This window comes from Chlorocebus sabaeus, chromosome 4 (genome assembly GCF_047675955.1).
Source record: "Chlorocebus sabaeus isolate Y175 chromosome 4, mChlSab1.0.hap1, whole genome shotgun sequence".
Classification (NCBI taxonomy): Eukaryota; Metazoa; Chordata; class Mammalia; order Primates; family Cercopithecidae; genus Chlorocebus; species Chlorocebus sabaeus.
This window is the reverse complement of record NC_132907.1, coordinates 52906471-52921960: the sequence shown is the minus strand read 5'-3', so window position 1 is coordinate 52921960 and position 15490 is coordinate 52906471.

Below are 15490 nucleotides of genomic sequence, written 5' to 3'. Positions count from 1 at the left end.
AAAAGTTATGGAGATATTAGATTCTATTTTCTTTGAGGTTCAATATTATTAGGACCTCTGATGGTTTCAGGAAACCCTAACTAAGAGCAATTGTCAGTAATTAGACATGAAGATCCTCAAGGAGGATTCATCATGGTGATATGCTTACCAGGTGGTCTGCACACCACCAGGGTCTCTATAGAATGCCCTGAGAGAGGGCTAGAAACCTTAGTTCTGTAGATGTACCTTGAGCAAAATCTCCAAACCTATACATGTGAGCATGTGTGTGTGTGTGTGTGTGTGTGTACAGTGAAAGATCTATGTTGTTAAAGATCTGTAACATTGGGTGATTGGGTGCCCAAGTCTCCTGATGCAGAAACACACTCTGAGAAACTTGTGCTGTTCTAATGAATCTGGAGAGTAGCATCTTTTACTGGGCACTGCCTTCCATAAATTGGAGCTCCTAGATTTTGTTGGCCATAATTGCCACAATCATTATAAAGTTTTTGATTGCAAATTAGGACTGTGTTTGGCTTCTAGAATGCTAAGTTGGGGGTCAAGCAAGCCTTAGGTCACCACTGAACTTCCAGCAGGGAACAATAGCTGTCTTGGGTGGCTGGACTGCTTATTCCTGACAACATCACCAGAAGCCAGTGCTGTCTGTGAAGGCAAAGGCATTATGTGCAAGGGTTAAGAACAAGGTCTCTAGATCTAAATGGCCTGCATGTAACTTCTGACTCTGGGCTTCAGTTTTGTCCCAAGAAAAATAGGTATGATTATAGCTCCTGTATTAGAGGTTTGTTGTGAAGATTTACAACGATGCCTATTACAAAGCAACACTCAGTAATGTTAGGTAGCAGAAGAAAAGAATAGCAATCCTATAAGGAATTGCCTAAAATTTCCACGTGTTCTCTATTAGTACGTAGAATCACACCTAGTACTGAGTGGTTTACCATGGGATTCAAGACTGTGGGGGAAGGCTGGGCACAATGGCTCACACAGAATTCCAAAACTTTGAAAGGCCAAAGAAAGAGGATCACTTGAGGCCAGGAGTTTTAGACCAGCCTTGGCAACATGGGGAGATTCTGTCTCTACAAAAAATAAAAAAAAATTAGCCAAGCATGGTGGTGCACACCTGTGGTCCCAGCTACTAGGGAGGCTGAGGTAGGAAGATCGCTTGACCCTGGGAGGTTGAGGCTGCAGTGAGCCATGATTGCACCACTACACTCCAGCCTGGGCAACAGAGTGAGGCCCCATCTCAAAAAGAAAGACTGTTAAGAAAGAGAGGATTCTGTAGCCATTAGAATTAAAAAGAGGATAAATGCCACCTTTCATTCTAATTGGCAAAGTTGAACATATTTCTTTTCATATTTCCATGTAGACATCCTTGGCAGATAAAAGTACCACTCAAATGGTCTTATTGGCTAATATTTCTATCAAGTTATAACCATTCCGAAACCACTCTGGAGAAAAACGTGGATTCTGTTTTGAGCCTTTTTCTTCCTTGAATTCCATGTTTAGTCAGTCGCTACATACTCTGGTTTTCCTGCTTGATGACCCTTGCATCCCTTTCTCCTTCTCCATTCTCACTTCTATTTCTCCAATCCAATCATCCCTCCAGACAGATTCTTAATAATCTACACATGCTTGAGTGCTTCAGAACAGAAATAGGTTTTATGAGCTTGTGTTCATTTGGGAGCAAACCGAACTGTACCCTGGCAACACTGGAAGTAGGCAAAGTTAGGCTTTGGTGACTCATTCTTTGCCAGCCTTTTCTCAGAGGTGAGTTCCCCTGGCTAGGAAAAGGGATTCCCTTCCGTCTTGCACTTCCCAGGTGAGGCGATGCCTCGCCTTGCTTCAGCTCTCCCTGGTCGGGCTGCAACAGCTGACCAGCACCCTATGTCCGGCACTCCCCAGTGAGATGAACCCAGTACCTCAGTTGATAATGCAGAAATCACCTGTCTTCTGTGTCGCTCGCGCTGGGAGCACCATGTTGGCCAGGCTGGTCTCATACTCTTGACCTCAGGTGATCCACCTGCCTCAGTCTCCCGAAGTGCTGGGATTACAGGCGTAAGCCTCTGCACCTGACCTAATTTTATGTTTTCTAGTAGACACATTTAAAAAGTAAAAGAAATGTAAAACAAATTTGAGCATCCAACTTATTTAACTCATTATTATTTCATCATGTAATCTATGTAAAAATTATGAAGAGGGGGGCAAAGCAAGATGACTGAATAGGAACAGCTCCAGTCTCCAGCTCCCTCAGGGGAACTGAGACACACAACACCTGGAAAATCGGGTAACTCCCACCCCAATACTGTGCTTTAAGCAAACGGGCACACCAGGAGATTATATCCCACACCTCCCCGGGAGGGTCCCACACCCACAGAGCCTCCCTCATTCCTAGCACAGCAGTCTGCGATCTAACCGCAAGGCAGCAGCGAGGCTGGGGGAGGGGCGCCTGCCATTGTTGAGGCTTAAGTAGGTAAACAAAGCCCTGGGAAGATCGAACTGGGTGGAGCTCACAGCAGTTCAAGGAGGCCGGCCAGTCTCTGTAGACTCCACCTCTGGGGACAGGGCACAGCTAAACAACAACAACAACAACAAAAAGCAGCAGAAACCTCTGCAGATGCAAGTGACTCTGTCTGACAGCTTTGAAGAGAGTGGTGGATCTCCCAACATGGAGGTTGAGATCTGAGAAGGGACAGACTGCCTGCTCAAGTGGGTCCCTGACCCCTGAGTAGCCTAACTGGGAGACATCACCCACTAGGGGCAGACCGACACCCCACACCTCACACGGTGGAGTACTCCCCTGAGAGGAAGCTTCCAAAGCAAGAATCAGACAGGTACACTCACTGTTCAGCAGTATTCTATCTTCTGCAGTCTCTGCTGCTGATACCAAGACAAACAGGGTCTGGAGTGGACCTCAAGCAATCTCCAACAGACCTACAGCTGAGGGTCCTGATTGTTAGAGGAAAACTAACAAAGAGGAAGGACACCCACACCAAAACCCCATCAGTACGTCACCATCATCAAAGACCAGAGGCAGATAAAACCACAAAGATGGGGAAAAAGCAGGGCAGAAAAGCTGGAAATGCAAAAAATAAGAGCGCATATCCCCCTCCAAAGGAACGCAGCTCATCACCAGCAACGGATCAAATCTGGACGGAGAATGACTTTGATGAGATGAGAGAAGAAGGCTTCAGTCCATCAAACTTCTCAGAGCTAAAGGAGGAATTATGTACCCAGCGCAAAGAAACTAAAAATCTTGAAAAAAGAGTGGAAGAGTTGATAACCAGAATAATTAATGCAGAGAAGGCCATAAATGAACGGGCAGAGATGAAAACCATGACACAAGAAATACATGACAAATGCACAAGCTTCAGTAACCGACTCAATCAACTGGAAGAAAGAGTATCAGCAATTGAGGATCAAATGAATGAAATGAAGCGAGAAGAGAAATATAAAGAAAAAAGAAGAAAAAGAAATGAACAAAGCCTGCAAGAAGTATGGGATTATGTAAAAAGACCAAATCTACATCTGATTGGGGTGCCTGAAAGTGAGGGGGAAAATGGAACCAAGTTGGAAAACACTCTTCAGGATATCATCCAGGACAACTTCCCCAACCTAGTAGGGCAGGCCAACATTCAAATCCAGGAAATACAGAGAACACCACAAAGATACTCCTCGAGAAGAGCAACTCCAAGACACATAATTGCCAGATTCACTGAAGTTGAAATGAAGGAAAAAATCTTAAGGGCAGCCAGAGAGAAAGGTCGGGTTACCCACAAAGGGAAGCCCATCAGACTAACAGCAGATCTCTCAGCAGAAACTCTACAAGCCAGAAGAGAGTGGGGGCCAATATTCAATATTCTTAAAGAAAATAATTTTAAACCCAGAATTTCATATCCAGCCAAACTAAGTTTCATAAGTGAAGGAGAAATAAAATCCTTTACAGATAAGCAAATGCTTAGAGATTTTGTCACCACTAGGCCTGCCTTACAAGAGGCCCTGAAGGAAGCACTAAACATGGAAAGGAACAACCAGTACCAGCCATTGCAAAAACATGCCAAAACGTAGAGACCATCGAGGCTAGGAAGAAACTGCATCAACTAATGAACAAAATAACCAGTTAATATCATAATGGCTGGATCAAATTTACACATAACAATATTAACCTTAAATGTAAATGAACTAAATGCTCCAATTAAAAGACACAGACGGGCAAACTGGATAAAGAGTCAAGACCCATCCGTCTGCTGTATTCAGGAGACCCATCTCACAAGCGGAGACATACATAGGCTCAAAATAAAGGGATGGAGGAAGATCTACCAAGCAAATTGAGAACAAAAGAAAGCAGGGGTTGCAATACTAGTCTCTGATAAAACAGACTTTAAACCATCAAAGATCAAAAGAGACAAAGAAGGCCATTACATAATGGTAAAGGGATCAATTCAACAGGAAGAGATAACTGTCCTAAATATATATGCACCCAATACAGGAGCACCCAGATTCATAAAGCAAGTCCTTAGAGACATACAAAGAGACTTAGACTCCCATACAATAATAATGGGAGACTTCGACACTCCACTGTCAACATTAGACAGATCAACGAGACAGAAAGTTAACAAGGATATCCAGGAATTGAACTCATCTCTGCAACAAGGAGATCTAATAGACATCTACAGAACTCTGCACCCCAAATCAACATAATATACATTCTTCTCAGCACCACATCGCACTTATTCCAAAATTGACCACATAATTGGAAGTAAAGCACTCCTCAGCAAATGTACAAGAACAGAAATTATAACAAACTGTCTCTCAGACCACAGTGCAATCAAATTAGAACTCAGGACTAAGAAACTCAATCAAAACCACTCAACTACATGGAAACTGAACAACCTGCTCCTGAATGACTACTGGATACATAACGAAATGAAGGCAGAAATAAAGATGTTCTTTGAAACCAATGAGAGCAAAGATACAACATAGCAGACTCTCTGGGACACATATAAAGCAGTGTGTAGAGGGAAATTTATAGCACTAAATGCCCACAAGAGAAAGCTGGAAAGATCTAAAATTGACACTCTAACAACCCGATTAAAAGAACTAGAGAAGCAAGAGTAAACACATTCGAAAGCTAGCAGAAGGCAAGAAATAACTAAGATCAGAGCAGAACTGAACGAGATAGAGACACAAAAAACCCTCCAAAAAATCAATGAATCCAGGAGTTGGTTTTTTGAAAAGATCAACAAAATTGACAGACCGCTAGCAAGACTAATAAAGAAGAAAAGAGAGAAGAATCAAATAGACACAATAAAAAATGATAAAGGAGATATCACCACCGACCCCACGGAAATATAAACTACCATCAGAGAATACTATAAACACCTCTACGTAAATAAACTAGAAAATCTAGAAGAAATGGATAATTTCCTGGACACTTACACTCTCCCAAGACTAAACCAGGAGGAAGTTGAATCCCTGAATAGACCAATAGCAGGCTCTGAAATTGAGGCAATAATTAATAGCCTACCAACCCCAAAAAGTCCAGGACCAGATGGATCCACAGCTGAATTCTACGAGAGGTACAAGGATGAGCTGGTACCATTCCTTCTGAAACTATTCCAATCAATAGAAAAACAGGGAATCCTCCCTAACTCATTTTAGGAGGCCAACATCATCCTGATACCAAAGCCTGGCAGAGACACAACAAAAAAAGAGAATTTTAGACCAATACCCCTGATGAACATCGATGCAAAAATCCTCAATAAAATACTGGCAAATCAGATCCAGCAGCACATCAAAAACTTATCCACCATGATCAAGTGGGCTTCATCCCTGGGATGCAAGGCTGGTTCAACATATGCAAATCAATAAACGTAATCCAGCATATAAACAGAACCAAAGACAAAAACCACATGACTATCTCAATAGATGCAGAAAAGGCCTTTGACAAAATTCAAAAGCCCTCATGCTAAAAACTCTCCATAAATTCGGTATTGATGGAACGTATCTCAAAATCATAAGAGCTATTTATGACAAACCCACAGCCAATATCATACTGAATGGGCAAAAACTGGAAAAATTCCCTTTGAAAACTGGCACAAGACAGGGATGCCCTCTCTCACCACTCCTATTCAACATAGTGTTGGAAGTTCTGACTAGGGCAATCAGGTAAGAGAAAGAAATAAAGGGTATTCAGTTAGGAAAAGAAGAAGTCAAATTGTCCCTGTTTGCAGATGACATGATTGTATATTTAGAAAACCCCATTGTCTCAGCCCAAAATCTCCTTAAGCTGATAAGCAACTTCAGCAAAGTCTCAGGATACAAAATTAATGTGCAAAAATCACAAGCATTCTTATACACCAGTAACAGACAAACAGAGAGCCAAATCGTGAATGAACTTCCATTCACAATTGCTTCAAAGAGAATGAAATACCTAGGAATCCAACTTACAAGGGATGTAAAGGACGTCTTCAAGGAGAACTACAAACCACTGCTCAGTGAAATAAAAGAGGACACAAACAAATGGAAGAACATACCATGCTCATGGATAGGAAGAATCAATATCGTGAAAATGGCCATACTGCCCAAGGTTATTTATAGATTCAATGCCATCCCCATCAAGCTACCAACGAGTTTCTTCACAGAATTGGAAAAAACTGCTTTAAAGTTCATATGGAACCAAAAAAGAGCCCGCATTGCCAAGACAATCCTAAGTCAAAAGAACAAAGCTGGAGGCATCACGCTACCTGACTTCAAACTATACTACAAGGCTACAGTAACCAAAACAGCATGGTACTGGTACCAAAACAGAGATATAGACCAATGGAACAGAACAGAGCCCTCAGAAATAATACCACACATCTACAGCCATCTGATCTTTGATAAACCTGAGAGAAACAAGAAATGGGGAAAGGATTCCCTATTTAATAAATGGTACTGGGAAAATTGGCTAGCCATAAGCAGAAAGCTGAAACTGGATCCTTTCCTTACTCCTTATACGAAAATTAATTCAAGATGGATTCGAGACTTAAATGTTAGACCTAATACCACAAAAACCCTAGAAGAAAACCTAGGTAATACCATTCAGGACATAGGCATGGGCAAGGACTTCATGTCTAAAACACCAAAAGCAACGGCAGCAAAAGCCAAAATTGACAAATGGGATCTAATTAAACTAAAGAGCTTCTGCACAGCAAAAGAAACTACCATCAGAGTGAACAGGCAACCTACAGAATGAGAAAAATTTTTGCAATCTACTCATCTGACAAAGGGCTAATATCCAGAACCTACAAAGAACTCAAACAAATTTACAAGAAAAAAACAAACAACCCCATCAAAAAGTGGGCAAAGGATATGAACAGACATTTCTCAAAAGAGGACATTCATACAGCCAACAGACACATGAAAAAATGCTCATCATCACTGACCATCAGAGAAATGCAAATCAAAATAACAATGAGATACCATCTCACACCAGTTAGAATGGCGATCATTAAAAAGTCAGGAAACAACAGGTGCTGGAGAGGATGTGGAGAAATAGGAACACTTTTACACTGTTGGTGGGATTGTAAACTAGTTCAACCATTATGGAAAACAGTATGGCGATTCCTCAAGGATCTAGAACTAGATGTACCATATGACCCAGCCATCCCATTACTGGGTATATACCCAAAGGATTCTAAATCATGCTGCTATAAAGACACATGCACACGTATGTTTATTGCAGCACTATTCACAATAGCAAAGACTTGGAATCAACCCAAATGTCCATCAGTGACAGACTGGATTAAGAAAATGTGGCACATATACACCATGGAATACTATGCAGCCATTAAAAAGGATGAATTTGTGTCCTTTGTAGGGACATGGATGCAGCTGGAAACCATCATTCTCAGCAAACTATCGCAAGAACAGAAAACCAAACACCGCATGTTCTCACTCATAGGTGGGAACTGAACAATGAGATCACTTGGACTCGGGAAGGGGAACATCACACACTGGGGCCTATCACAGGGTGGTGGGGGGAGGGATTGCATTGGGAGTTATACCTGATGTAAATGACGAGTTGGGTGCTGACGAGTTGATGGGTGCAGCACACCAACATGGCACAAGTATACATATGTAACAAACCTGCACATTATGCACATGTACCCTAGAACTTAAAGTATTAAAAAAAAATAGTTTGATTTTTCAGTTCACAGTCAGTATGGTGTTATTAGGAACCAGGCGCCTTTTGCTCTATTCTGCCCTGCTTATCAGCAATTGCTGTTCATCCAGCTTTCCTTTTGCATTCCAGGGAGGAAGAATGAAATAGAAAAAACCATGGCCAACTTCGTCTTATGTCTTATGGGCCAGAACCAGTAGTATGGTCTCCACTAACTATAAGGAGGCTGAGAAATGAAGCCTTTATTTTTCCAATACCCACTTGAGAAAGGAAAGGGAAAGGAGGTTAGAATGGGTTTGCCACAGGTTGTTCCTTCAGAGAGTGATATTTAAACTAAGACCTTAAAGATGAGAAGGAATCCAGATAAAAACTAGGAAATTAGCATTCCAGGCAGATCCTTCCTGGAATGCTCAAGGACAGGAATGGAGCCTAATGCAACTGGAGTATAGGGTACAAATAGAAGCATGACATGAAGTGAGGTTAGAGAGGAAGGCAAGAATCGGATTACGCGGGGTCCTGTAGGTCACAACTAGGCATTATGATTTTTATTCTAAGTGTAGTGTAAGAGTTTTAAACAGAAAAGTTTTAGGATCTGATAGCATTTTAAAGACTTCTCTGGCTGCTATATAGAAAATAGATTAAAATGGGGTAAGAGTTGAGGGAAGGAAACCAGTTAACTGTTCCAGTTGTTTGGTTAGGAACCAGTGGTGGCTTGGATTAAGTGGAATGGACATGGATACAATGGGAAAGATTCAAGATATATTTTGGTTAGACAGCATTCCTATGACTTGGTGATTAATTGACTAGAGAGAGAGAAGGAAATGGAAGAATCAGAGATGACTCCTAGGTCTTGATTTGAGTACCCTTTTAGATCATGGTGTCATTGAAACTGGAGAGACTCGTGGTGAACTAAATTTGGGACAGATAATGGAGTGGAATCTACAATTCTGTTTTAGAGGTGTTAAGTTTGCAATGTTCATTGAACATACAAGCTGGCAGCTGCCTCTATGAGACTGGTGTTCAGTCAAGAAGTCATGGTTACAGTTAAAAAATTTAGAGTCATCAACATAATAGCCATTTTTTCCAATCTATAGGTTAAACATATCACTTAGAATTTAGTAGTGATTACCAGAAGATTAAGAGTAGAATTAGTTAAAAGTTATTTCTCCCCATATAAAGGAACTGGAGTTTGTGAGATTGGGTAGGAGACTGTCGCTTCTCATTTGGTATTATGTAATTTTTTAAAGTGTGTATTTTCATGTCATGCACATATTTTTAAAGAGACAGAATGCTGAAGAACAGCAACAGAGAAAGAATAAAAGCATGAGTCAAATAGCAGGAAAAAAATGTATGCTTTAATATATTTACTTCACACTTTTCTTACATTGATCTAATTACTCCTGTTGATGGTGGGAGCAAGGACAAACTATATTAAGTTTTAAGAAAAGCTAACGAAAACTCAGATTTGGTTTCTTTCATGGTCTGGATTAACTTTGGAAACACTTTGGGTATGTCATTCTGAATGAGAACACTTGGTTTAGCCTTCAGATGATCTCATTCGTAAGAAGAGCTTAAATTAGTTGTGTGGGACTCTGGGTCCACTGTGTGCAGCAGACTGTGTCCATTCACTCTTCTGACATGTCCTTCCTTTACCTTCTTAAAGTGGCTTCCCCACCAACCCACTGGAATTTCTAAGCAAATAGATGCAGACATTGGAGAAAAAGAGAACAGCCCCTAAGGAACATGCCAATTCATATACACTGAATAAGCCAATTTTATTATTGAGCAAAGTAAATACCCTAAATGAATTGTAAGTACCCAGTAAGTGGCTACAAAACTATGGTGAATTTTCAGCTTTATTTATATGAAAGTAAAGCTAAAGTTGTTATACATCATCCTGCTTGTATTAAATAACTAGAAAATATTCAATTTGCAACAATAGTTACATTGAGCTTACTCTGATGTCCTGTTTTTCTTAATTATTTACTACTTTTATTCTGATGCTATTTTACCACAATTCTTTTTCAGGCTCCCCATGAAGTTCTGATTTTAATAATTCTTTATGAGTACCTTCTAAAGGTGTCCCTGACAGACAGCATATCTTATATACATAATTAGTTACATGCTTCAATATTCCAAAGTGAGGTTGGATATTTTTGTTTACTCACACAGTAGAAGTGTATAGTGGGTGTAGTGGGGAAGTAAAATCACATGGTCTTTTGACACTCTTCAGACTGTTTAGGTTTGTAGATATATGACAGCTGAAGTGTGAGGGGTATGGGAGTGTGGAGATGAGGGAGAAAAGAGACTTCAGATTATCTGGATACTCCTGTTTTAGTTTTCTCCATGAGAACGTAAGCAAGAAAGAAAGGCTCAGATTATTTTGCGAACAGAAAATTCAAACAAATACAAGATTTAAAAAATGAAATACAAATATCAATTTTACAATGATGTCTACGTAACAGTGCCAATATCACATATAAACATAATAAAGAACAATGTTCTTATTTAACATTTGATGCACTCCATTGTCTGACTACGATAATGATTTGGGACTGTGGTGAGAAGAGAAGTGCACCAACCTTCTAGGACCAAATGCATGGGCAACCTGGGGAATGTTTTGTAAATTTCAGACATTATTTAAAAAATTGTTATAATAGAATTGAGATTCATCATTCATAGATAGCACATAGTATGAAGATATATTATACATCTCAAACATATTGCTTGGAGAAACCTACCAAGAGGGTTGAGATCTGTTGTTATTGTGTAATCTGTTAATTTTTTCCTGTTTAGCATCTCTGTTACCTTTGGGAAATGCACCTCCTTCAATGCCTGTGCACCTGATGATTCCTCACAACCATCACAGAGTTTGGGCAAATGATGAACTCTGAGACAATCCCAGTAGCTTTATTTCTCTCTAGCTACAATAGGTATTCTATTTGGGCATATGGTCTGTACTAAGCCAGTCATTCTTTCCTAAATTATTATACAGTTGCTGTGAGAAAGTTATTTTTTTCCCATCCAGTGTCTAAGCTAAGTGGATATGAAAGTGGAAATGTCTATGGCCATTTTCCCCAGCATGTGCAAACGACCAATTTGCAAATTGAAGTCACACCACAAACAAGAGCAAAGCAGAGAAATGGGAGAATAATAGCAAACCCTGAAATAATAATATGAGCCCTCATTTGAAGGGAGTTCCAGCACTGGGGTTTTAAGTTACAAGAATGTATCAGTTCCCATTTGAGCCGACTATCTGCATCTTGCAACAAAGAAAATTGTGGCCAACATCGCTGTCCTCCACACTCAAACCTTCCCCTTTTATCAGGTTTGCTGGTTGTTGGCTGTATAAATACATGCACTCTTTGCTCGGAGCTTTGGCTTAGGTTGTAACCTTACTGGTCCCTTACATTTACTGTAAAACTATTTATCTAAATTCTATTTATCCTTTATGTCTCAGGTAAAATTCTTTCTTCATCAACCTTCACTAATAGTCTTCTGAGCTCATTGCATTTATTTTCTGTACTGTTAAATGAACATTTAGTCTAACACTGCCTCAAGCTACTTCTTGAATTATTGTTATTTAATTTACGTTTGTGTGTCACCAATTAATTTATAAGCTCATTGAAGACAAAGAATATGTACTATACTGCCTATATCTTTCTAAAAGGTAGTCATAATGATAAACACATTATAAGAACTTGAAAAATATTGGTTGTCTGTGTAATAGAATGAACTGAAAACAATGCCATACCCTTTTTAAAAAAATTTTGTATTTTCGTATTTTTAATTTTTGTGGGTACCTAATACAAGTATATGTTTATGGGGTACATGAGATGTTTTGATACAGGCATGCAACGTATAATAATCACATCATGGAAAATGAGGTATCCATCCCCTCAAGCATTTACCCTTTGTGTTACAAACAATCCAGTTACATTCTTTTAGTTATTTTCCAATGTACAATTAAGTTATTGACTATAGTCACCCTGTTGTGCTATCTAATAGTAGATTTTATTCATTCTTTATAAATTTTTTGGACCCACCAACAATCGCTGCCTCTCCATCACCCACTCACTCCTGTTCCTAGCCTCTGGTAACCATCCTTCTACTCTCTATGTCCATGAGTTCAATTGTTTTGATTTTTAGATCCCATAAGTGAGTGAGAATAAGTTATGTCTTTCTGTTCCTGGCTTATTTCACTTAACATAATGACCTCCAGTTCCATCCATATGGTTGCAAATGGCAGGATCTCATTATTTTTTTATGGCTGAACAGTACTCCATTGTGTATATGTACCACATTTTCTTTATCCATTCGTCTGCTGGTGGACACTTACGTTGTTTCCAAATCTTAGCTATTGTGAACAGTGCTGCAACAAATATGGGAGGGCAGATATCTCTTCAATGTATTGATTTTCTTTCTTTTGGGTATATACTCAACAATGGGATTGCTGGATCATATGGTAGCTCTATTTTTTGTTTTGTTTTTTTTTTAAGGAGGCTCCAAACTGTTCTCCATAGTGGTTGTACTAATTTACATTCCTGCCAATAGTGCATAGGGTTCCCTTTTCTTCACATCATTACCAACATTTGTTACTGCCTGTCTTTTGGATATAAGCCATTTTAACTTGGGTGAGATGATATCGCATTGTAGTTTTGATTTGCATTAGATCTTTTGCCCATTTTGATTGGATTTTTGATTTCTTTCCTGTAGAGTTGTTTGAGCTTATTATATATTCTGGTTATTAATCCCTTGTCAGATGTGTAATTTGCAAATATTTTTCCCATTGTGTGAGTTGTCTCTTCAGTTTGTTGATTGTTTTCTTTGCTGTGCAGAAGCTTTTTAACTTGATGTGATCCCATTTATTCATTTTTGTTTTGGTTGCCTGTGCTCATGGGCCATTAATCAAGAAAATTTTTCCCAGACCAATGTCCTGGAGATTTTCCCCAGCATTTTCTTGTAGTAGTTTCATAGTGTGAGGTCTTAGATTTAAGTCTTTAATTCATTTTGATTTGATTTTTGTGTATGGAGAGAGAGAGGAATCTAGTTCCATTCTTCTGAATATGGACATCCAGTTTTCTGTGCGTCATTTATTGAAGAGACTGTCTTTTCCCCAGTACTTGTTCTTGGCACCTGTGTTGAAAGTGAGTTCACTGTAGGTGTGCAGGTTTGTTTCTAGCTTCTCTTTTCTGTTCCATTGGCCTCTGTGTTTGTTTTTATCCCAGTACCATACTGTTTTAACTACTATACCTCTGTAGTATAATTTGAAGTCAGGTAATGTGATTCCTTCAGTTTTGTTTTTTGCTTATGATAGCTTTGGCTATTCTGGGTCTTTTGTGATTCCATATAAATCTTAGTATTGTTTGTCTCTTTCTGAGAAGAATGTCACTGGTATTTTGATAGGAATTGCATTGATTCTGTAGATTGTTTTGGGTTTTATGGGCATTTTAAGATTATTGATTCTTTAATCCATAATCATGGAATATTTTTCCATTTTTTGGTGTCCTCTTCAATTTCTTTTATCAATGTTTTATAGTTTGCATTATAGAGATGTTTCACTTCTCTGGTTAATTCCTAGGTGTTTTACTTCACTTGTGGCTATTGTAAATGGCATTACTTTTTTATTTCATTTTCAGATTGTTCACTGTTGGCATATAGAAATGCTACTGATTTTTGTATGCTGATTTTGTGTTCTGCAACTTTACTGAATTTATTCACCAGTTCTAGGTTTGTTTGTGCAGTATTTAGATTTTTACAAATAGAAGATTATATCGTCTGCAAGGAAGGACGATTTGACTCCTGCATTGCCAACTTGGATGCCCTTTATTTCTTTCTCTTTTCTGACTCCTCTAGCTAGGACTTCCTGTACTATGTTGAATAAAAGTGGTGACAATGAGCATTCTTGTGCTCTGGATCTTAGATGAAAGGATTTCCATTTTTCCCTATTTAGCATGATACTAGCTGAGGGTTTGTCATATATGGTTTCAATATGATGAGGTACATTCCTTCTATACCCAGTTTTTATAAAAGGATGTTGAATTGTATCAAATGCTTTTTCACCATCACTTGAAATAATCATATGGTTTTTATCCTTCATTCTGCTGATATGATTTATCACAGTGATTGACTTGCATATGTTGAACCATTCTTAAATCTCAGAGATTAATTCAACTTGGCCATGATGAATAATCTTTCTAATGTATTTTTCAATTCAGCTTGCTAACATTTTGTTGAGGACTTTTGCAACAATATGTATCAGAGATATTGGCCTGTAGTTTTCTTTGTCTGATGTGTCTTTGACTGGTTTTGGTATCGGGGTAATTCTGGCGTCATAGAATGAGTTTGAAAGCACTCCCTCCTCCTGTGTTTTTCGGAATAGATTGAGTAGGATTGGTATTAGTTATTCTTAAAATGTTTGGTAGAATTCAACAGTGAAACCATTAGGTCCTGGGCTTTTCTTTACTGGGAGACTTTTTATTATAGCTTTGATCTCATTACTTGTTATTGCTCTGTCCAGGTTTTGGATTTCTTCCTAGTTCAATCTTGGTAGGTTGTATGTATCTAGGAATTTGTCCATTTCTTCTAGATTTCCCAATTAATCGGCATACAGTTGCTCATAGTAGTCTCTATTGATCCTTTGAATTTCTACAGTATCAGTTGTAATGTCTCTTATTTTGTTTCTGATTTTATTTGGATCTTCTCTTTTTTCTTCTTAGTCTGGCTAAGGGTTTGCCAATTTTGTTTAACTTTTTTAAAAAACAACTTTTTGTTTCATTGATCTTTTGTATTTTTTTATTTCAACTTCATTTATTTATGCTCTGCTCTTTATTATTTCTTTTCTTCTACCAATTTTGTGTTTGATTTGCTTTTGCTTTTCTAGTTCTTTAACACACCTCATTAGGTTGTTTATTTGAAGCTTTCCCTGTTTTTTGATGTAGGCACTGATAAGTGACAAACTTCCCCCATAGTACTGCTTTTGCTGTATCCCATAGGTTTTAGTATGTTGTGTTCCCATTATCATTTGTTTCAAATCATTTTTTAATTTCTTCATTGACCCACTGGTCATTCAGGAGCCTATTCTTCAATTTCCATGTGTTTGTATAGTTTCCAAAATTCCTCTTGCTGTTTGACATTTGGTTACATTCCATTGTGACCAGAGAAGATGCTTGGCATTATTTCAATATGTTCAATGTTTTAAGACTCTCTTTGTGAACTAACATATGATCTATCACTAAGAAGGATCCATGTGCTAAAGAAAAGAATGTGTATTCTACAGTCACTGGGTGAAATGTTCTGTAAATACTTATTAGATCCATTTGGTATATAGTGTAC